General features: G+C 37.9%; 1 long non-coding RNA gene across 1 annotated transcript in view; it reads right to left on the reverse strand.

Moving 5' to 3' along the window:
* Positions 1-693: 693 nt before the first annotated feature.
* Positions 694-24375, reverse strand: part of LOC123383065 — a 130337-nt gene continuing 106655 nt past the window's right edge. Inside the window, exon 4 of the long non-coding RNA XR_006592347.1 lies at positions 694-1131. This is a non-coding gene — a long non-coding RNA (uncharacterized LOC123383065). The remainder of the gene's footprint in view (positions 1132-24375) is intronic.

A 24375-nucleotide genomic window follows, 5' to 3' on the forward strand; every position in this document is an offset into this window, starting at 1 on the left:
TGATGCTTACAAAGTGCTTAGTAAATGTTGTGGAACAAATTAATAAGAATCTTCATTACATTCCCCTACATACTCTATCTGCAAGTGAGCTGCTAACTGCTCTCCCCAAATAGTTTGATGAAATAGTGTTGACGAAGTTTACACTTTCACCTGTTTCCTTGGGTATTAAAAAGATTAATACCTATTTGGCAACAAAAGTTTAGTGAGGAGCCTTAGTTCCTTGGAGGAAAGGGGTCATGCATATTTTAAAATTCAGTAACAACTCTGATCCATGGTTATTGCTACATTTCTCCTTGTGCTCTGCTTATAGAGAATTTGGGTGCCTTGAACTACTTAGGAAAGTGGCATAATTTAAATGACTAAAACTAACCATATATTACCCAACATTCTTATCAGATGAAATAAAAGAGATACTTTAGATGAGTAAACAACAACAACAACAAAACCAAAATGACCATTGATTTGATTCACATACTCTTTACCCTCCATTTGGGGAAAACCAACTGTTTTATTTTATTTTTTAATATTTATTTTTGAGAGAGAGACAGAGCATGAGTGCAGGAAGAGCAGAGAGAGAGGGAGACACAGTCGAAGCAGGCTCCAGGCTCTGCGCTGTCAGTACAGAGCCAGACATGGGGCTTGAACCCAGAGGTCATGAGATCATGACCTGAGCTGAAGTCAGATGCTTAACCTACTGAGCCACCCACGTACCCCTATTTTATTTTTTTTCTTAAAACACAGTGTGGACTGCCAACTGTTTCTGCTTTCTTTCTGAGGTAATATGTCCAGACATCACATGCTACATTGCCATAGGTAGCAATTACAGAAGATGAGTAGAATACAGATTCAGAAATGAATACAAGAAAAATATTCACTGGGCATTGGTGGTGGCTGCTTTTGAGAAATCCACAGAAATATCCTTGCTGAGTGATAGTGAGGTTTTATTGAACACTAAATCCACCCTCTCTCCCAAAATTGGTTCTACTATGTCCCTTAATTTTTTTCAGAATAAACTCTTCTAGTTACCTTTGCTTCAGGTTGCCCTTGGTATTGATGACTGGACTTCCAAAAATGACAATGGATGGAGCTAGGGGATTCCAACTCTGACCTACTTTCCACCAATATCACCACCTAGGGTTTGTAAAATAAATGTAGAAGAAAAGACATTAAAAGCTTGATTGGGGGAGGGGGGACTTCAAAGATGAGCATAAAAATATGTAATGAAAACAGAATGATTGAATGCCCTAAAATGTCACCATAAAGAGACATTATCACTATCAGTGAAGAAAGTATATGTTTGTATAAACTTCAAAGAAAGTGTATGTATGTATAAACTTCTGAAGTGTGAGAAGAGCGACCAGCTATGAGCTAGTACAATTGTTGTGAAACCGACATGGACTTTGTAGTAACAGACCAGGTTCAAACTCTGCTCTCTCACTTAGTAGCTATGTAACACTGAGCAAATTATTTAACTTCATGAAGTCTACCTTCTGTTTAATTTGGATTCCTAACTACCTTACAAATTTACTGTTCACTCATTCAAATAAGTAATAAATGTTTGATTTTTGAGCAATTCCTAGAAACCAGATACCATGCTGGGTGCTAGAGATTCAACAATAAGACACAATGTTTTTCCTCATGGATTTCATTGTCTAGGAGCAGAGATAGTATAAAATAATTATAATACATTGTGACAACTGCCTTAATACTGTTAAGTTCAAGATAGTACAAGGTGATTGTGTCCCCTTAGGACAATCAAGGAAGGCTTCAAAGAAGAGATGAAGTTTAAGCATCAGTGAATGTTTAACAGATGAGCAGAGATAGGGAATGGAAAGACTGCGAGTGCAAAAACAATGAGTAGCCAGTGACATGATGTGAAAAATTTAGAAACTTCACGAGTTTGGGAAACATCAAGTGGCTCAGCTTGTCAATATATTTAAGAAGTAGAAGAGGATTGGTGACCATCTGAATAAGAAGGTGTAGCAAGGAGAAGGATGACACCAAGGCTTCTGTAGCAAAAGACTCAGTGGACGTTGATGTCCTTTACTGAGGGACACAGAGAAGGGATGTTAAGAAGAAGGGATGACGAAGATAAAGAGGCAACTTTGGGACAGGTTGACTGTGAGGGTTCTGTGAAACGTCTAGATAAAATGTCTTGTAAGCAGTTCAATGTACTGGTCTGGAGCTCAGGAGAAAGAACTGACCTGGAGATTCAGGTTCAGAACCCAGAGCCTCAGATGTAAGACCAGATGAGCACTCGGATCTTTCCTTCACATAGGCTGACCTCAAGGCAAATGACAAAGTGTGGGGTGTGGGGTGGTGTCCAAGGGAAATCCACAATTTGGTTCAGAGTCTTTGTGGGGAAGAGTGGTATGCTTGGGAAACCCTGTGGTCCGTCCTCATAGCAGAATTACCATCGAGGAAAATCTGCCATAAACCAAAAAAGTACTGTCAAAATTATATAAGTTATCTTATTTGCTTGCATTTTAAAAGACATTTTGAATGAATACAAAAGACCACAGCAGTACTTATTAAAATCCCTGTCTCTTTCTCATTTGCTTCCCTCTCATCACATACTGCTCCTTCAACCCTCCTCCATGTCCTGAAAAACCTTCCCCTACTTCCGCCCCCACATTTCCTTTTCCTATGTCCTTCACACTTTCTCTTATTCTACATCACAAAATCCCCAAATATAAGTCTGATAAGGAAGAGCTTCTCTGGAGGGTGGGGAAGGAGAACAAATGAAACCTGCAAAGTCAGTATCGTTTTAGAGGCCAGGAAGAGGAGAAAGGTCGGAAGGACTTATGCATTAATAATTTTGTTCTTGTTACAGTAGACTCAAAAGCCAGGCTGATCATCTAAATAAGTCATGCATGCAAAGAAGCTCAGCAGAGAGCAAGGATCCTTGTTCCAGGAAATGGGATGGAAACCAAAAAGTGAAGAAGGTTCTAAGCCATGGGTGAAAGGTGTTTCCTAGAGAAATTCCCTGGGCTGCTGCAACTGCTGCAGCAACTTGGATATGTTGTAGTCATCTCTGGTACAAGGCGAAAGAAACTATTAAAGTTTCTGGTAAGGCCTGAACATCATTGGAAGAAGGTATAAAGTGAGAAGAAAACAAGAGCCAGGACAGAAGCTTAGGGAGCAGGTTGAAGGAGAAAGTCAGTAAAGGATTCTGATGAGAATCTGTCAGGAGGTAAAAGAAAACTGGGAGTGTGTGGTGTCCTGGAAATTAGGATGCATTTTTTCAAGGATACAGTGTCAAATGTCTCATAACCATCAAATTTGATATGGAATGGAAAGTAATCATTGGATTTGGCAATTGGGAGGTCACTGATAACCTTAGCAAAAGCATATTCAATGAAATGGTAGAGGCAAAAGGCAAATTGCAGTGTATTCACAGTGAAAAATGAAAAAATGGGGACATGAGGACAACTGTCCTGAGAAGATTGTCTGAGGATAGGAGACAACGTAACAGCTAGAGGAGTTTGTGCCTTCCCTTTCTCCCTCTCCCCTCCCCCCTTCTCTTTTTTGTCTCTCCCTCCCTCCCTTCTTTCCTTTCTGATAGGCAAGACTTGAATCTCTTTAAATGCTATTGGGTAGGATCTTGTGAAAAAGAGTCTACAAGTCCAGAAAGGAAATTATAGAGAAGGGGTGGGGGGGGGGGGCAGGTTTAGATTGAAGGATTCACCTGGAATAAGAGAAGTAGGATTATGCTTTCTTCTGAGAGTAGAGGGAAGGAAAGTTTTAGTAGGAAAGCAGGAGGTCATCAATCAGGAAGTTGAAGGAGTTTCTGTCTGCTAGCCCTCAAGTTCTCTGCAAGAAGTTGGTAAGGTCATCCACTGACAGTGAGGTATAAGGAGGGAGGAGTTGGGTAGAGGGACATAGGGAGAAGTTTGGAATAGTGACAGTATAGAATGGGAGAGGGGGACAAGATAAATGGCACAAAGGTTCATGTTTATAAGACCACATGTTGGAGACACCTAGTATATTTGAGACTCATAGGATATTTTTCTCAGTTGCAGCTGCATGAGGTGCAGAGATGCTATCATTAGATGTATTCAAGGATAGCAGTTTGAGGCAGGTGAGGCATTCAATGCCTGCTTCCTCGCAAAAGAATATAGGTTAGTAGTACAAAAAATCATGCAGTTGTGATTTTCTAGCAGGAAGAAATGTTTTCATTTAGTGAAGTTTAGTCAAATGAAGTCTAGTTATGGCATTTAGTCAAGGCCATGAAGGTCTTCTAAAATTGTTGGTTTTAACTTTGGGCAAATAAACTGCAAAATATCAGGTGGTGCCACTTGGTTAGTGGACCTCAGGTTGTGACTGCTGTTATCTTGAGGATACAGCAGGGGTAATCAATTCCCTTTTTGCCCTACCCAAGTCACGGGGACAAAAGAATTCCAACAGATATAATCCTCTTGCCCTTGCAGACAACTTCTAACATACCAGGAAGTAGTAGAACAGTGACTTTGGGGAAATTGCTTACAAAGTGTCCACACACATGAGATTATTTCTTACAATTTTTGCATAAAGGCAGAAATATTTTTTCTCAGAAGAGAGATCTGAATTCAGACAAGGTGGAAGCAAACATAAAAGAGCAAGAGCCAGAATCAACCAATTTGTCCTTTTTTCATCCAGTTAAGAAAGCAAACTAATCTTCCAGCAGAGAGGAGTCAAAGCAGCCAAGAGAGATGGAGTGAATCAGAAAGAATGCCCAAGGATTCATGGAGGTCATAGCTATGCTCCTTAAAATTGCAGTGTTTGTGTAATATTTCAGAAAGAAACCTGCACCTGAGCCAGAGCCCAAGTGGAATGAATGGGAACACAGCTTGTGTATGTGTGTGTGTGTGTGTGTGTGTGTGTGTGTGTGTGTTTATGTGTGTGATGTAGTACAAAGTGGAAGGAAAGGAAACTAACATTTGTTGGATCTTTACTATGTGCTAACACCTCACTTTTTCTCATTTAATTCACATATCAACTCTGTGCCAGGGATGTGATTTTCCTTATTTCACAGAGGAAACAATCTGGGGCTCAGAGTGGTATGAGAACTTGTTCAGGTTTGCTTTCAGAGACTGCACAATGTATGGCTGCATGGGTTGTAGAGACAGGCAGAAAAAGCCTGAGGACTTGGCTCTGCCACTAACCACCTCTGTCACTTGGGGAACTAGTTAAGAATAATTGTACCTGTGATAATCAGTTTTTTGTGTAAACTTGTCTAGGTTACAAGTCTTCAATTATTCAATCACTATTCTAGGTGTTGCTATGAAGGTGTTTTGCAGATGTCATTAAAGTCCGTAGTCAGTTGACTTTAAGTAAGGGAGATTATCCTGGATAATCTTCACAGGCCTGCTTCAATCAGTTGAAAGAACTTAAAAGTAGTGCTGAGGCTTCCTTGAAGAAGAAGAAATTCTACCTGTGGACAGCAACTTCAATCCCAGACTACTCTTCTCTACAGATTTTGGACTTTCCTTGTCAGCCACCATGATCACATAAACCAATTGCACCAAATCTCTTAAATTTGTGCCTCCTACTGATTCTGTTCTCAAAAGGAATCTTGACTGATGCAGCATCTCCCTCTGGTGGGTTGTAAGATTAAATAAAGTAATGTATTCTCTATGGGAAGTGCCTGACATGGTTGCCAGAAACAGGAAAAAGTGGTTTGAAAAATGGCAGTTACTATTATGATGACTTGGCAAACACAGGTTGAGTATTCATCTCGTTGACTTACATACAACCTGACATTTTACCCAACAACTTGGTCAAGAACTGTAGTTACTGGTCTGGGTTCAATCCCTAATTCAGGGTGACCTCAAGCAAGCCACAACATCGAAGGGCCTTGGTTCTGTAAAATGAGGAGCTGTACAACAAATGATTTTTTGTACAAACTCTTCCAGCGTTGATGGTCTCTGGGTCAGTTTTGACCTAATTTATTAGGTTTTTATTAGGCTGGTCTATTTCATCCAACTATCAGACAGGATCTATTCCATTACAGTTACATTCAAGGCTGCTTCTACACAAATAACTCTCTAATTACTGCGTGGTTTATGGCCCGAGAATACAAACTAAGTTTAATATTAACCTGAGCAATGCATTCCTGGTCTTTTAGCCAGTGGTTATATAGCTCTTGCTTTACCCCAGACTACAAGCCAGGGGGAACATAAAAGAGCATTAAATCTGGCTCCTTCCCTCAAGGAACATAGGGAGACATATAAAAATCAGATACTATTATGAGGGACTATATATTTAAGTCAAAGCACTACTGGAGTTGAGAAAAAGGGGAAAATAAGATCATTCTGAGTTGGAATGATCAGAAAGGCTTAATAGAAGAGGCAGGAATTCAGATAGATGAGATGTCTATGTAAGAGATGAGAAAGAAGTTAAATCTTCCACTCTTACTGTGTGTTATTTATTCCACAATTGAATGCATGAGATTTGGGCATCTCTTTACATTGCTGCTTGCCTTTGTGGACACAGATGATTTTAAAAGTGGCTCCTTCATAACTTCAGGCTTTCTCTCCTATTCTCCATGGCATGTTCTATGCAAAGATAAATGGACAGCAGGTATACTCCCTTGCTCTCATTTACACACGGATACCTGCAAACACCATGATAAACCCCATTGTCCATGCATTTGAGTACCCCCTCATTGGAGATTAAGCTCCATTAAGGTGGGGACCATGCTTCTCTTGTCCACTGTATAAATATTCATGGATAAAACAGTGAAATCCTTGCTCTCCAGAATACAGGAAACAGACAGGGGAAGTTTCCCTATTTGAAATTTTCAATGGAATTATACCCTTAAAACAGGGATTTTTTTAAAAAAAATGTTTATTTAGAGAGAGAATGAGAGAGTGAGTATGCATAAGCAGGGGAGGGGCAGAGAGAGAGAGAGAAGAAGAGAGAGAGAATCCCAAACAGGCTCCACACTGTCAGTGCAGAGCCCGACTCAGGACTCAAACTCATGAACTATGAGATCCTGACCTGAATTGATATCAAGAGTCAGTCGCTCAACCGACTAAACTTCCCAGGCGTCCCAGGGATTCTTACACTTTGGAAATTCTTTGATTTTCAGTGTCAGCCCAGTCCAACTCCCCACTCCCACTCTTTGCAAAATGTTGGTAAAGCCCTACCGGCAGAGCTTCTTATCCAAAGAAACATTGACAGAACTACTGCCAAAAACTTGATGGAGCTAAACAAAAAAACCAGTGGCTGTGGGTAGAAGAAAAGTTATGCTTGAATAACAAGCAAACACCAGAATGATTAATTTTATAAGCACACCTTTGAGATCAGATAAAGGCAGCTTGACTTTTAAAAGACAATATTCATTTTTATCGGTTTAATAAACATCTCTTAGCAATATTGATAGTCATCTTTAATGGGCAGGAACAAAGAAACCTTTAACAGTTAAATTTAAATTGTTCACTAATCTTACTTCAGTTTATTGCATCTCTCATGATGATCTTTTGCTAAATGAGTCTAAAAATATACTTGGTGATGTGTGTAAACAAGCCAGAAATTCTCAAGACTGTGGTCTAATGAAAGCAAACAAACAGGGTTTACAAAATAATTCAGAACACTGAAAGAGGCAGTGTTTGAGATATAAATATAGATTTCTACAAACAAGAAGTTAATAATCATAAGTTAATATCCATAGGGATCACTATAAAGATTGGAGTAGAAAAATATCCTCCATATTCAGAAACATTTCCTAGTCAATTGCAAAATAATTCTGTCCATCGATTATTAACATTTATATTCCAAAAAATTTTTGTAAACATTGATTCAGTTACAACTATGTACAATGAATAGTTCTCAAAACATACTGTATCCAATAAATGCAATCAATCATTACATATTTACCAAGGACTGAACTATGAATATTCTGGGTAATGTAGTGTATGTACACTGTTTTTGTCTGTCAGCTTCTATGTATTCTCCCTTCTTCTGTTAACAACACCTGAACTTGCCTTTGGGGGGTCACTCTCTCCCATTTAACACTATGTGTTTCTATGGGATTGACCCCACTCTGCTAGCTCCAAGGATATTTAGGTAATAAAGACCTGCTTAGTTGTCCTTTGGCCACAGTGATTGATTTAGAGATGGTATAAGTACAGATAGAAATAGAGGTGAGTTTGGTTATAAAAGCCAGGCCAGTGAGATTAAATTCTTGGGTTTTATTAGAAAAACTTGGGCAAGAGAAGCTCTCCTTCTACAGATTGAAAGCTGTAAGGGTGATGAGCTGAGATCCTGTTAGAAAGACATCAACACAGAAGGTAGAGAGCAAGACCAAGTCTTAATGGTGGTGTTGCCTTTTTCCACTTGCCCCCAGATCTTCTTTCTCCTCTTCACTACTGGATGACTAAATTAATTCTATCAATCTCTCTTCCCCACTGACTCTAGGTGGGAGTGCTATGAAGAGATCAGGGACATTAGGTTATTTCCCAGTCCCTTTCTGTGGAGTTTCCTCAGGATGGCTGTCCCTCTATTGGAGGCTACAAGTCCTGTTAGGAAATCCTCTCCATACAACTCTCTGCCTTCAGGTTCCAGTAACCACTCTTGGTTTGTTCCTTCAGGCCTGGAGATGGTAACAATGTCCCACTATTACTTACTCTGATATATCAATATCCCTTATAACTTTCCTAAGTTCTGCTTCCATCTTTGTAATTAGCCCTCTTTTTAAAACCCAGCTGGATAGAGATGTCTATTTCCTGCCAGGACCATGACAGATAAAATGACATTATTATAGTTCTTAATCCAGACATGCCTAAAGATAGTGATACTCCTGATTTGTCAGTTACTTGAGCCAAATAAATTCTCTTTTTCCCAAAGGCTGTTTGAATTGTATTTTCTGCCTCTGATAACAGAAAGTCTTAATATAGTTTGTCATGTTGTTTTGATTGCATAGACACAAAACACTTAAATAAAAGGGAGAGGACACTGTTATCGACTGAATTGAGCTGCTCAAATATTTATATTGAAGTCCTAACCCCCAATACCTCAGAATATGATTCTCATTTGGATACAAGTTCTTTAAAGAGGTCATTAAATTAAAGTAAGGTCATTATCAGGGGCCCTAAACCAAGCTGATTAGTATCCTTATGAAAAGAGGAGATTAGGACACAGACATGCACAGAGGGAAGACATTGTGAAGACACAGGGAGAAGACAGCCATCTTTGATTGAAGTAGAAACCAACCCTGCTAATATCTTGATATCAGACTTCTAGCCTACAGAATTGTGAGAAAATAAATTTTTATTGTTTAAGTCACTTAGTCTTTGATACTTTGATATGACAGCCCCAGCAAAGTAATATAGGCATCTATAAACTAGAACTGGGAAAGACACTTCTAGAGGCCAGGTCTCTCCAGGTCTCTGATTCAACATGGTCTCTTAGCTATGGCATCTGTGTCTCTCTGCAAATTCATTTCATTTACATTTATAACTCACTAGCTACTCCTTCAATATTTCCCAATCCAAATGATCCTAAACTAATTGACTTGGTTAACTGCCATTCATACTATTAGGGTGAAACCTTTGCACTGAGTCAACCTCATGAGTTTCTGGCCAGCAATGGATAAGCTCCCTTTGGATTATATGCCCTTATCTGGTTCTACCAGTGGCTGCTGTGTGTAAGGAAAAATCATATGCTGGTTCTCTGCACAGAAAGTGGTGGGAGGGCCATTTATAGAGAGAAAGAGAGGCTGGATACAGCTGGCATTTGATAAGTTCAGCATTTGGTCTCCTGAACTAGTGGCATTAATAATTTTATGAAAACATCAACACCAACACATACTGCTCAGATCTGGCTTCAATTTTTACTGTATTAGTCAATTCCTCATTTCTTACAAGACCCACTATCTTGACCTTGAGTCTTATAAGACACCCTAGAATCCTTACAATAACCACACTGCTGTGCTCGACTTAGTTTGGTATGTGTTTGTTACTTGAAAACAAAAAATCCTTGATTAAAATAGTTTCAAAAGAGAAAAGCAATTTTGTTCAGGGAAGAGAGATTTGTTTATGTTTATGTTTAATTCATCCTGACAGTTATATCAACTTTGTGACTATGCTAGTGTCTCTTCACCTCTTCATATACAAGAAACAGAACTGGTACTGAGGAATGGCTTCTACCTCCCAGTAATGCTGCCAGAGAATCTTAAGAAGGTACCTCATGAGGTCATATACTCTTACCTGAGGTAGGAATTGTTATCTTTTAGTTTATGGAACCCTAAAGAAGAGAATTATTTCAAATTTCCTGAAATGTTAATTTTTTTTCCGGCTCCATGAACTTCTCCACAGCTCTTTACTTACTTCCTGATACCACACAGACAAGATCAAGAAGATGTAGGAATTAAGTTTCACAATTTGTGGAGCTGATATCATGTGTCCAGTTGTTTGAATAAATTTCTGTCTGCAGTTATTTCCCTCTTTGGGGAAGTCAGGGGTGGCACATGGAGGAACTGGGTTGGGATGGGGCAACCTTGTGGGAACTTCAGCTTTCGGGCCTATTCTGCTGCCCAGTAGGCCCATCCAGCAGAATTACCAGGATTATTTCACTTTCATTCAAAATCCTGAAGGTGTGAGAGTCTGGGTGGGTGGGAGAAGCTTGATTTATTTTTACCAAGGCTGAATATTTTGGGACAAGAGGGGGCATACATGGAAAAGCCCCTTTTTATTTACTAGAGACAAAATGTAAAAACACTGAATGATTTAAGACAAGAGGGCCACAAGATCAAATTTTCATCCCAGAAAGACCACTCTGAATCACTTTGAGTGGAGAGTTGGTTTGGAGGTGGGCAGGCTGGAGTAGAGCCAGGCTCAAAGGCTGTTGCAGGAAACCAGGCTAGAGATTTTGATGGCCCAAATGAGTTGGAGTCAGTGGGAATGAAAAGAGGAAGGCAATGAGAAAAATGGAAGGATTACAAGTGTGGCTAAGGCCTGCTGTCCAATACTCCAGGAGGAGCAGGTGTAAGGGTACATCTGTTGTACTAGGACTTTGGCATTGAAGAAAGGGATGGGATGGTTAGGACCATGCCTGAACAACTCTGCTTTCAGTTCTTCTCTCTGCTTAAAGCCAGTAAAGAACTTGGAGACTTATCAGGATACTGTAAATTCCTTTAAAAGACAAAAGGATTAGCTGTCTCATCTGCTGCAGAGGTAGTAGGGTTGGAAAGAGCAATCTCTGGGTCATTAGGAGCCGGACAACTGGTGAAGAGCAAAAAAGCTGCCCTTGGAGAGCACTGAGGAGCATCCAGCCATGGAATTGGAGTCAGATATTAGGGATATTAAGTACTGATGCAGCCCAGCCCTAGCTGGTCTTTCAGGGAAAGGAACTATTTAATGGGGAGGAAAAAGGGGGCTTGAATTTTAAGTGGGTGTACATTAAAAAAAAATTTTCCCCTAACCATATTTCATCTCTCACCTTCCTGCTCCTCATACATTTTAGTGACCACCTGAATGATGAATAACAGAGGCCAGACCTTTGCCTGGTGAGGTAGATGGTATTATTGTCATATAAGTATTTGCTATTTCCTCTCCTCCCTCCATTGACATTAGGTCTGGTCACATTTGACTTGCTTTGGCCAATAAAATGTGCATAGGGGATTTAAAATATGCTCCTGTGATTTGGTGTGGCCTTTTGCATTCCTGCCCTTTGCCACAGATAGAGGCCTCTCCTTAAGCCTGGGTCCTGGAGTGAGTATAGAAAAGCATACTTGAACCACCTGCAGGCTGGAGCAGAGCCATTGCAGGCAACCTCAGACTCATGAGCAAAATATCTTTGTTTTATAAGTCATAGAAATCTGGGGGTTGCTTATTACACAGCATTATTATAGCAAAAGCTGACTAATATACAAATTATTCCCTAAAAGTATGATGCTTTGTAATAAGAACTTAAAATATTGTCCTTGCCTTGGGACTGAAAAGCAGGCAGCAAGAAAGTGTTGAAGACTGGAAACATGATGATCTTGTAGTAGCAGCAAGATTATGTAGAAGCAAAAATTTGGTAAAACCTGCAATAATTTGAAGACAGAAAACATACCTCATGAATGGGTGGTTTGGGGTGACAAAATTTTAAGACAGACTGTTATTAGCATGAATTGGTTACTGCCTTCGATTAAAGCCTTTCAAGAAAGAACTGGCCTGCTTGTAAGCAGGGATGAAAGAGTAAAGAGTGACTCCAGAAATTCCATTGCAAAATTTAAAAATAGAACTGTTTCTCATCTTCAAATAGAAAAATGAAAACATGAAAAATGCTAAAAACCACAAACTCTGATTGATGCTAGTTAAGACCAAGTCTCAAGACAAAGATCTAATAAATACCACTGTCATATGTTTTTTTAAACATTTAAATGTATTAAGAGAGCACCCAGTAAATTCTTTCATCTGGACAAAATGGCTCATAGAAAAGAGATGAGGACTAAGTTCCACTAACCTAATAAGCTCAAACCCTCTGTAATTACGCCTAGAGAGAAATAGAGGCATGACTTGAAAATTACTGTGGCTATGGTTGTCTCATGGAGTTAACTAAATCACACACAAAAAATTAAAAATAGTTTCTGGGGAGGAATTTAACTCCCAAAACTTCATTGCCCTGATTGAAAGAGACTGTGACTTAGGGATGCCTGGGTGGCTCAGGGGGTTAAGCTTCAGACTTTGGCTCAGGTCATGATCTCATGGTTCAAGAGTTTGAGCCCCCCGTTGGGGTCTGTGCTGACAGCTCAGAGCCTGGAGCCTGCTTCAGATTCTGTGTCTCCCTCTCTCTCTAACTCTCCCCCATGCTCTCCGTCTCAATCTCTCTCTCAAAAAAATTAAACATTAAAAAAAATTAAAAAGAGAGAGAGAGAGAGAGACTATAACTCTATTAGCCATGAAAAAGACCTCAGGATAATAATATTTCAAAATTGGTTCATTAATTGTAACAACTATACCAGACTAATGTAAGATTTAATAACAGTAAAAGCTAGGTGTTGGGTACATGGAACTCTGCAACTTTTGTGTAAATCTAAAACTATTTTCAATTAAAATTTTATATAAAAAACAGAAAGACTAAAAGCTTTTCCTCTAAAATCAAGAACAAAACAAGAAAGTTGATTCTTGCCACTTTTATTCACCATAGTACTAAAAGTCTTAGCAGCAGCAAGCAGACAAGAAAAAGAAATAAAGAACCTTTAAAATGGTAAGGAGGAGGTAAAACTCACTATTTACAGATGTCATGATACTATACAAAGAAAACCCTTAGAAATCCACCAAAAACCTATTAGAACTAACAAATGAATTCAGAAATTTGCAGGATACGAAATTAATATACAGAAATCTATTGTGGTTTTATACACTAATAGCAAAGTGGCAGAAAAAGAAATTGAAGAAACAATCCCATTTATAATTGCATCAAAAACAGAAAATATCTAGGAATAAATTTAACCCAGGAGGTTAAAAACCTGTATTCTAAAAACTATAGGATATTGATGAAAGAATTGAAGATGACACAAACAAATGGGAAGATATACCAGGCTCATGGATTGAAAGAATTAATATTGTTAAAATATCCATAGTACCCAAAGCAACCTACAAATTTAATGCAATACCTATCAAAATACCAATAGTATTTTTCAGAAAACTGGAAAAAAGTTTACTAAAATTCATATGGACCCCCAAATGGCTTAAGCAATCTTGAGAAAGAATGGTATCACACCTCCAAATTGCAAACTATACTACAAAGCCATAGTAATCAAAACAGTATGGTATTGGCACAAAAACAAACACAAAGATCAATGAACAGAACAGAACAGAGAGCCTAGGAATAAACCCATGCTTATATGGTGAATCTATGACAAAGGAGGCAAGAATATACAATGGGAAAAGGACAGTCTCTTCAGTAAATGGCGGTGGTTAAACTAGATAGCTAAATACTATCCAAGTCTTGCAAAAGAATGAAACTGGACCACTTTCCCACATAATATGCAAAAATAAATTCAAATGGATTAAAGACCTAACTGTGAGACCTGAAACCATAAAAATCCTTTTTTTAAATAAAATGTTTTAATGTTTATTTATTTTTGAAAGAGAAAGAGACAGAGAGAGACAGAGTGTGAGAGGGGGAGGGGCAGAGAGAGAGGGAGACACAGAATCATAAGCAGGCTCCAGGCTCTGAGCTGTCAGCACAGAGTCCGACATGGGGCTTGAACTCATGAGCTGTGCAACCATGACCAAAGTCAGACACTTAACTGACTGAGTCACCCAAGTCCCCCCATAAAAATCCTAAAAGAAACCATAGGCAGTAATCTCTTGGACATCAGCCTTAAGCAACATTTTTCTGGGTATGTCTCCCAGGCAAGGACAACAAAAACAAAAGAAAACCTACTGTGACTACACCAAAATAAGCAGCTTTTGCACAGTGGAGGAAACCATCAACAAAATGAAAAGGCAACCTACTGAATGGTAGAAGGTATTTACAAACAATATATCTGATGAGAAATTAATGTCCAAAATACATAAGGAACTTATACAATTCTGTGCCAAAAAAACAAACATTCGGATTAAAAAATGGGCAGAGGACCTGCATAGAAATTTTTCCAAAGAAGACTACAGATGGCCAACAGACATATGAAAAGATGCTCAACATCACTAACCATAAGGGAAATGCAAATAAAAACTACAAGAAGATATTACCTTACACCAGCAAGAATGACTAATATCAAAAAGAAAAGAAATAATAAGTGTTGGTGAAGATTTGGAGAAAAAAAGAACTCTTGTGCAGAGTTGCTGGGAATGTAAATTGGTGCAGTCACTGTGGAAGAGTATGGAGTTCCTTAAAAAATTAGAAATTGATGTACTATATAATCTAATAATTCCACTACTGGGTATTTACCCAAAGAAAATTAAAAATAAGATAAAAACACAGAGGGAGGCAAACCGTAAGAGACTCTTAAATACAGAGAACAAACTGAGGGTTGCTGGAGTGGAGGTGGGTAGGGGGATGGGCTAAATGGGTGATGGGCATTAAGGAGGGCTCTTTTTGGGATGAGCATTGTCTGGGTGTCATAGATGAATCACTGGGTTCTACTCCTGAAACCAAATACTACATTGTATGTTAACTAACTTGAATTTAAATAAATAAATAAATAAATAAATAAAACACATCAGATGTCAACTATACTTTAATAATTAAAAAAAGAAAGAAAAATGAACCATTAAAAATTAAAGACCTTAGGGTCCCCAACATTCTGCAGGCAGGTAGCAGGATGAGGAAACTGCTCAGGGGCAGGGGGTACATATTTTCCTTCAGATGTGCCCAAGAAGGATAATGGAAAATTACCTCTCAGAAGATGGAGCCAAGAGTCATGAGAACAATGAAAAGAAAAGCTATTCCCAAGGAACAGAATTGGAGCCTAATCAAAGACCACTTCCTACCTCCAGGTTAGGAACTTGGCAACATTTGCAGAGTGAGATTTCAGAATTGCTACAGACCAGTGACTGCTTCCCCCTTCTCCAATGGCTATTTGTTTTTCCTCTCCTGTCACTGTCCCAGTATGGTATGTTGAATGGGGATACTATTCAGCAAATATTCACTTCTGTCTCCTCTTTCTCACTTATATAAAGAGTATTCTATCCTCTACATTGATGTTGGCCAAATGAGCTGTTTTGGCCAGTGAATGTGAGCAGAAACTCTGGACGTGCTTGCACCATTTGACTTGACCCCTCTGCCTTCTGTGTTCCCACCCTCTATTTTAAGAAGAGTTTACCCAGAAGCCACTGTTCCTTTAACCTGAGTCCTAGAATGGAGACTCATGGAATATACTTGAACCTGACCCACAACTCAGAACAAAGCTGCTGTAGCTGCCCAGCCAACCTGTAAGTAGGATAAAAATGTTTTGTTATTGGAAACCACTGAGAAATTTTGGTACACAATAAAAGCTGATTAATACATATAGCAAAGGTTCCCAAGAACTGAGGAATGGCTCTAGATGGGACTTGAGCATAATAAAGGTAAGGGAGTAGGTGCAAGAGAAAGTTGTAGGGCATTTCCAGATAATAATCCATTTTATCTCCAAACTCAGGGTAGATATTCCAGGGTAGAATATGTTCACAGGAGATATTAGAAGTGTCTCAAATAGGGGCGCCTGGGTGGCTCAGTCAGTTAAGCGGCCGACTTCGGCTCAGGTCATGATCTCGCAGTCCATGAATTCGAGCCCTGCGTCAGGCTCTGTGCTGACAGCTCAGAGCCTGGAGCCTGTTTCAGATTCTGTGTCTCCCTCTCTCTGACCCTCCCCCGTTCATGCTCTGTCTCTCTCTGTCTCAAAAATAAGTAAACGTTAAAAAAAAAATTAAAAAAAAAGTGACTCAAATGACTAGAATCCAGAATTTTGTATGTCAAATTTTAATAATTAATGATACCATTAAAATCTAGATAATAACTATAGTCCCAAATAAGCTTATAATGAAGAAACCCCTTGGAAATGAGTTTGAGATATAGAATGCTAATGAATACTAGAACCTCTTAGATCATTTTAATGTAGAGTATACAAATCTTAATGACACAATCTCAACTGTGTTTTTCTGATAATATCTTGAAAACAATGATTAAAATAGACACGTGAGGCAAAAATTAACTGCTATACATATCAAAGAAACATTTAAAAAGAACTTGTTCATTTTTTGAGCCATAAGTTTGTACCTGCTAAGATAAACACAGGTAGAATTAAAACTCCTTTACTGCAAAATTATTTGTCAACAATGACTTAATTAATAATAATATTGATATTTATTTTGCTGTGATACAACCTTTACATATTTAGTTTCATGCTAAGCAATATTTGATACAACACAATACCAACACAACAAAATAATTCACTTACCCATGGAGTTTGTTTTAATGGGAACTGACCTATGTTCAATGACTGCAAACCACTTTAACAGGTTTTACTTGTTTATATAAGAGACATTTTTAAAAAGACATTTATTTTCCATTTTTCCTGGCATTAACTAGGTACAATCTTGCCACAATTCTACTTTACAAAACTACAAGGAAGGAACACTCAATTTGATGTTCATGTGAAATATAATTACCCACTTTTCTTCCTTTACAACATGTACTCTATAGACAAGATGACAAGCCAAAAAGTACATAATACATTGCCTGCCATTAATAACAAGCATGCTCTTTTAAAATTATTTCACAATAACACTTATTCAAAATATCCTTAACTTGCTTTTTTGAATATTATATTAGAGCACCTCAATAAGCATTGCCTATTTCAAATCAAAGATAGAAACAGGAATTTATTGAATTAATTGACTAGGTGCAATCATAAATAAGTACTATAACTTTTAACATGTACAAAGTTTCATCATCTCTGCCTATGTCTCTTAAAGTAGTTACACTGGCAGAGTCAGGGTTCATGTGCCAAGGTTGTAAAAAAATGCAACTCTTCCATCTTGCCTTAAAATACATATCATGCAAACTTCAAGGCTCTTCACAAAGGCACCTACTTAATAAAGACTTTGTTGAGTCTCCCAAGCACATATGATCTATTTTTCCTTTAAATCCATAGTGTGTAGTTTCTCTCTCTATAATAATAACAAAGCTAATAATAGCAAAAATCACACTGACTTATCACTGAGAACTTCCATGCTTCAACCATGTTAAACTCACCATCTCATTTTTTCTTTGCAGCTCTCCTGCAAAGCAGCAATCATTATTTTCACTTTCTAGATGAGGAAACTGGGAAAGAATTTGAATTCAGTATTTAACTTAAAAAATGATAATAACTCTGCTGGAAATATAAATATTTTCTTAAATTTCCTAACATGTTTGTTATCGGTCCTCTATGTAACTTCCTGTTCTTCAGAGAGGAGTCACACAGCAAAGGAATCCTATAGGGATCACCTTACAGGATCTGAACTGAGAAGTTCCTGAGGCTTTAATTACAATACAGAAAAAAATGTATCTGGTAATAACTTTAGCATTGTATGTTTTGGATCTGTGATCATTTATTATTTTAACCTTTCAAAGTCAAAAATTTTAAAGCGTTCAACTCAAAGTACTTTCATTGGGCTGGAAATATTTTATTGCAGTTTGGCTGACATTTTATTTTACTAATGTCATTAGCACTGCTTAAAAATGAATTATGTCGAACAGAACAGATGAACACAAGGGAAGGGAAACAAAATTAATATAAAAACATGGAGGGGGATAAAACATAAGAGACTCTTAAATATGGAGAACAGAGGGTTACTGGAGGGGTTGTGGGAGGGGGGATGGGGTAAAGGGCATTAAGGAATCTACCCCTGAAATCATTGTTGCACTATATGCTAACTAACTTGTATGTAAATTTAAAAAATAAATAAATAAAATAAAATGAATTATGTTGAGGTATACAGCACAATCTTTGTTTCAAAAAAATATTATGATTTTGTGAGTACATGAGGTGGGCCTCATGGCAACAAACATTAGAAATATGTATCTTTCTTATTTTCCAAGTACGCTTATATTTCTATTTAGCATAAGTAGTTTGGCTTCGAAAAAGACATAGATTTAGATTTACTTTTCTGGAATTATGTTGAATTCTAATAACATCCTTTAATTTTTTTTTAACATTTATTCATCTTTGAGAGACAGAGCATGAGCGGGGAGGGGGCAGAGAGAGGGAGACACAGAATCCAAAGCAGGCTCCAGGCTCTGAGCTGTCAGCACAGAGCCCGACCTGGGCTGGAATCCACAAAGTGCGAGATCATGACCTGAGCTGAAGTTGGACACTTAACCGACTGAGCCACCCAGCCGCCCCTCATAACATCCTTTAAAGAAGAGTCCAGTAAGGCTTAATTAAAATCTTGCACATAGGCTGTTCAAACCCCTTCCCTATTTTATAGCTTTAGCTCTGGTAACTGTTGTTAGGCTAACACTGGTGTTCAGTGGGTCACTGAAATCAAATTAATGCAGGCATCTAAAAAATCAAACATCAATTGCATTCATTTATCAACATTCTCAAATATAAAAGGTACAAATGAAGGGAAAATGATGCTATTTAGCCTTGGAGAATCCTGAATGGATGGACATAGACTGCAAGCATTTATGTGAAAAAATAAACATTATTTGTGGGGGAAAAACCTGATTAAAATAAAAACCAAAGTAAGGACAAAATTCTTTGACACACAAATTCTTTTCTGAGTCTTTAATAAAATGACTCAAAATCTCAAATTGCATTTCCTAGGTCTCTGGAAATGCCTTTAGAATCTCCCTAGTTTCCTGGGCTGAGTACAGGGGTTCTCAAAGTGTAGTCCCAATCCTAGTCATCATCTGGGAACTTCTTAAAAATATGAAGTCTTGGGCCTCTCCTAGGCCTCCAGAACTAGAAACTTGAGGGTGGAGTAAACAATCTGTGTTTTAACAAATCCTTCAGATTTGTTAAAACTCTGACATTCTGCTCTAAAGTTTGGGAACCTCTGGCCTACAAGCAATTGTTCTCAAACATTTCTGTGCAGTAGAATCCCCTGGAGGGTTTGCTTAAACATGGGTCCCTAATCCAGCCTCTAAGATCAAGTGGCAGTAAATCCAGGGAGTTACGTGGGAATATGCATTAATTTTTAAAAATATAGTAGATAGTTCTGATTTAGGTGGCCCACGATTTGAAAATTCTGGCTTGAAGCGAAATTCAAGTGTCGACAAAATGAGTATTTTTTCCCCCATAAAATTCCCCTCCACAACTGAGCAACAACATTTGAACTCTGACTTCCAATCATCTATAACTTATTTAGTCTCAAGAATGCCTACTTCCAGTGGGATTCCCTCATTACAGGCTTCCCTCCTCCCACTGCCTGAGGGACTTGAAACCTTTGTGGGCTCCATCTGTGAGGTTCTGCCCACCTCTTCCACAGGTGCAGTATGTGTTTCATTACAGAAGCTTACACAAAAGAAGTGATGTAGTCCATACATCTGCAGAATGTAGAATACTAATTATATGCTCAGACAAGATAAAACACAAGTGAGGATCTAATTTTTTTCCCTGAGATAACTAGAAGGAGATCACTTTAGGAAAAGGGAGCTCAATCCTTACATGTCCTGCCATGAGAATACTTTGTTCTAAGAAGGTGACTTTTAAACTAAGTTTTGGAAATTACTTATTTAATCCATGGACACTACTAAAAATACTAATGAAAGGAGGAAAAATGTTGGTTCACTTTATGCTTCTTCTAATGAATCTTTGCTTGCTCTACAGGTCTTCCCACTTTGTGTGGCAGGAGAAATATGGTAATGTAAATTTTTGGATACCAAATAAATAAAAAGAAAGACGTATGCTTATACTGGTTTCGTACTACACTGTTTAGCTAGTTATGATATAAAAATTTATTACTATAATATTCCTGGTTCAACTCATTCATTATATTTACAAGTATATTCCTTTCAACATTTTTGTGTTTTATTTTTCATTTTATTAGACTTTTTAATAAGAAAAGTAATGCTTGTTAAAGAAGACAAACATGACAGAGATGTATATATGAATATATGCGACCCATAGCTCTCTCCAATTTTATCTCCAAGTATACATATTTCAGATAGCCTATTTTTCTTAATTTAAGAATAAACGTCCTTTCTAAAACATTTAGAAAAGGTAGACAAGCAAAAGAATTGAATCACACATAATCTCCCATTCTGAAGTAACTACTGCTGATATTTTGGTGTAGCTCTTTCGAATTTTACTCAAGATGTGTATTTATGAAAATTGGTAACTATTTTTTACAGCTTATCCTTTTTCCTCACTAATATCTGTGGGCATTCTTCTCTACCTTTAGAATTGGAAACCCTGTATTTCCTAAAGCATGATATGTAATATGTGCCACAGTTGATGTGTGAGATTATTTTTTGGTGTTGCATGAACACATTTTAAACATTTTTAGTGATTACATTTTTTATGAGTAACTGAAAAATATAGAATATTGAGCCTGTAATTTTACAGATAATCTTGCTTATAACAAGGCTAAAGAAGGAAACACAGTGATAATCAACTTTATGAAAAATGTGTGGATTACAGTGCAATCTTTTTTGTTTTTGTTTTTTCTTCAGCTGGACCTGACATAATTCCTGATGGCAGAATATGGATGTTTGGCTTCAATCCCTACTATTTCCAGCACAGTTCTCTTTGCATAGAAAGTACCCCCAAAAGGGTTGGACTTCAGGGCTGTGCCCAAATGGATTTTCTTGTATTGTTTATCATGCCACTTCTGATCTTGTCAGCGACTACAGGAACTTCCTGGCAGTACAAAGACCATGACACTTGCCCATCCTGCCTGCACCATGGGCCTGAGCACAAGAGCTATAACTCTTTTCTGTTCCTTTCTTCCAGTCTGGTCTTTTCCCTTGTGATTTGGTGATTTTTCTTAAGTGTTATGTTTAGATTTGTCTCTTTATTTTTTTTTTTTGTATCCATTACAGGTTTTTGGCTTATGCTTATCATGAAGTTTATATGTAACTACCTATGTATATAGTACTCTAAGTTGGTGGTCACTTTAGCTGGAACACATTATTAAAGCACTACTTTTTTGTGCTCTTTCCACCATGTTTTATGTTTTTGATGTCATATTAGACATTTTTATTTGGTGTTATCATTATTGCAGTTAAGCTACTTTTACTACTTTTGTTTTTTAACCTTCATACTAGCTTTATAAGTAGTTGATCCACTACCTTTACTGTATGTTTGCCTTACCAGTGAGGTTTTTTTCATATATTTTATTTTTTTCTTTTTATTTTTTTGAAATTTATTGTCAAATTGGTTTCCATACAACACCCAGTGCTCATTCCAACAGGTGCCCTCCTCAATGCCCATCACCCACTTTCCCTCCCCCTCCCCCCACCATCAACCCTCAGTTTATTCTCAGTTTTTTGAGTCTCTTATGGTTTGCCTCCTCCCCTCTCTGGAATTTTTTTTTCTCCTTCCCCTAGCCCATGGTCTTCTGTTAAGTTTCTCAGGATCCACATAAGAGTGAAAACATACGGTACCTGTCTTTCTTTGTATGACTTATTTCACTTAGGATAACACTCTCCAGTTCCATCCATGTTGCTACAAAAGGCCAGATTTCATTCTTTCTCATTGCCATGTAGTATTCCATTGTATATATAAACCACAACTTCTTTATCCATTCATCAGTTGATGGACATTTAGGCTCTTTCCATAATTTGACTATTGTTGAAAGTGGTGCTATAAACATTGGCGTACAAGTGCCCCTATCCATCAGCACTCCTGTACCCTTGGATAAATTCTTAGCAGTGTTATTGCTGGGTCATAGGGTAGATCTATTTTTAATTTTTTGAGGAACCTCCACACTGTTTTCCAGAGTGGCTGCACCAGTTTTCATTCCTGCCAAAAATGCAAGAGGGTTCCCGTTTCTCCACATCCTCGCCAGCATCTATAGTCTCCTGATTTGTTCATTTTAGCCACTCTGACTGGCATGAGGTGATATCTCAGTATGGTTTTGATTTGTATTTCCCTGATGAAGAGTGACGTTGAGCATCTTTTCATGTGCCTAGTGGCCATCCGGATGTCTTCTTTAGAGAAGTGCCTATTCATGTTTTCTGCCCATTTCTTCCCTGGATTATTTGTTTTTCGGGTGTGGAGTTTGGTGAGTTCTTTATAGATTTTGGACACTAGCGCTTTGTCCAATATGTCATTTGCAAATATCTTTTCCCATTCCGTCGGTTGCCTTTTAGTTTTGTTGACTGTTTCCTTTGCAGTGCAGAAGCTTTTTATCTTCATGAGGTCCCAATACTTCATTTTTGCTTTTGTTTCCCTTGCCTTTGGAGATATGTCAAGTAAGAAATTGCTGTGGCTGAGGTCAGAGAGGTTTTTTCCTGCTTTCTCCTCTAGGGTTTTGATGGTTTCCTGTCTCACATTCAGGTCCTTCATCCACTTTGAGTTTATTTTTGTGAATGGTGTAAGAAAGTGGTCTAGTTTCATTCTTCTGCATGTTGCTGTCCAGTTCTCCCAGCACCATTTGTTAAAGAGACTGTCTTTTTTCCATTGGATATTCTTTCCTGCTTTGTCAAAGATTAGTTGGCCATACTTTTGTGGGTCCAATTCTGGAGTCTCTATTCTATTCCATTGGTCTATGTGTCTGTTTTTGTGCCAATACATACTGTATTGATGATTACAGCTTTGTAGTACAGGCTAAAGTCTGGGATTGTGATGCCTCCTGCTTTGGTCTTCTTCAATATTACTTTGGCTATTCAGGGTCTTTTGCGGTTCCATACAAATTTTAGGATTGCTTGTTCTAGCTTCAAGAAGAATGTTGGTGCAATTTTGATTGGGATTGCATTGAATGTGTAGATTGCTTTGGGTAGTATTGACATTTTAACAATATTTGTTCTTCCAATCCATGAGCATGGAATGTTTTTCCATTTCTTTGTATCTTCTTCAATTTCCTTCATAAGTATTCTATAGTTTTCAGCATACAGATATTTTACATCTTTGGTTAGGTTTTTTCCTAGGTATTTTATGATTCTTGGTGCAATTGTGAATGGGATCAGTTTCTTTGTCTTTCTGTTGCTTCATTATTAGTGTATAAGAATGCAACTGATTTCTGTACATTAATTTTGTATCCTGTGACTTTGCTGAATTCATGTATCAGTTCTAGCAGACTTTTGGTGGAGTCTGTCGGGTTTTCCATGTGTAGTATCATGTCATCTGCAAAAAGTGAAAGCTTGACTTCATCTTTTCCAATTTTGATGCCTTTGATTTCATTTTGTTATCTGATTGCTGATGTTAGAACTTCCAACACTATGTTAAACAACAGTGGTGAGAGTGGACATCCTTGTCGTGTTCCGGATCTCGGGGGGAAAGCTCTCAGTTTTTCCCCATTGAGGATGATATTAGCTGTGGGCTTTTCATAAATGGCTTTTAGGATGTTTAGGTATGTTCCTTCTATCCCGACTTTCTCAAGGGGTTTTTATTAAGAAAGGATGCTGAATTTTGTCAAATGCTTTTTCTGCATCAATTGGCAGGATCATATGGTTCTTATCTTTTCTTTTATTGATGTGATGTATCACATTGATTGATTTGCGAATGTTGAACCAGTCCTGCAGCCCAGGAATGAATTCCACTTGATCATGGTGAATAATTCTTTTTATTTATATGCTGTTGAATTCTATTTGATAGTAGCTTGTTGAGAATTTTTGCATCCATATTCATAAGGGATATTGGCCTGTAGTTCTCTTTTTTTTCTGGGTCTCTATCTGGTTTGGGAATCAAAGTAATGCTGGTTTCATAGAATGAGTCTGGAAGTTTCCCTTCCCTTTCTATTTTTTGGAACAGCTTGAGAAGGATAGGTATTATCTCTGCTTTACATGTCTGGTAGAATTCCCCAGGGAAGCCATCTGGTCCTGGAC

Source organism: Felis catus, chromosome F2 (assembly GCF_018350175.1).
Source record: "Felis catus isolate Fca126 chromosome F2, F.catus_Fca126_mat1.0, whole genome shotgun sequence".
NCBI lineage: Eukaryota > Metazoa > Chordata > Mammalia > Carnivora > Felidae > Felis > Felis catus.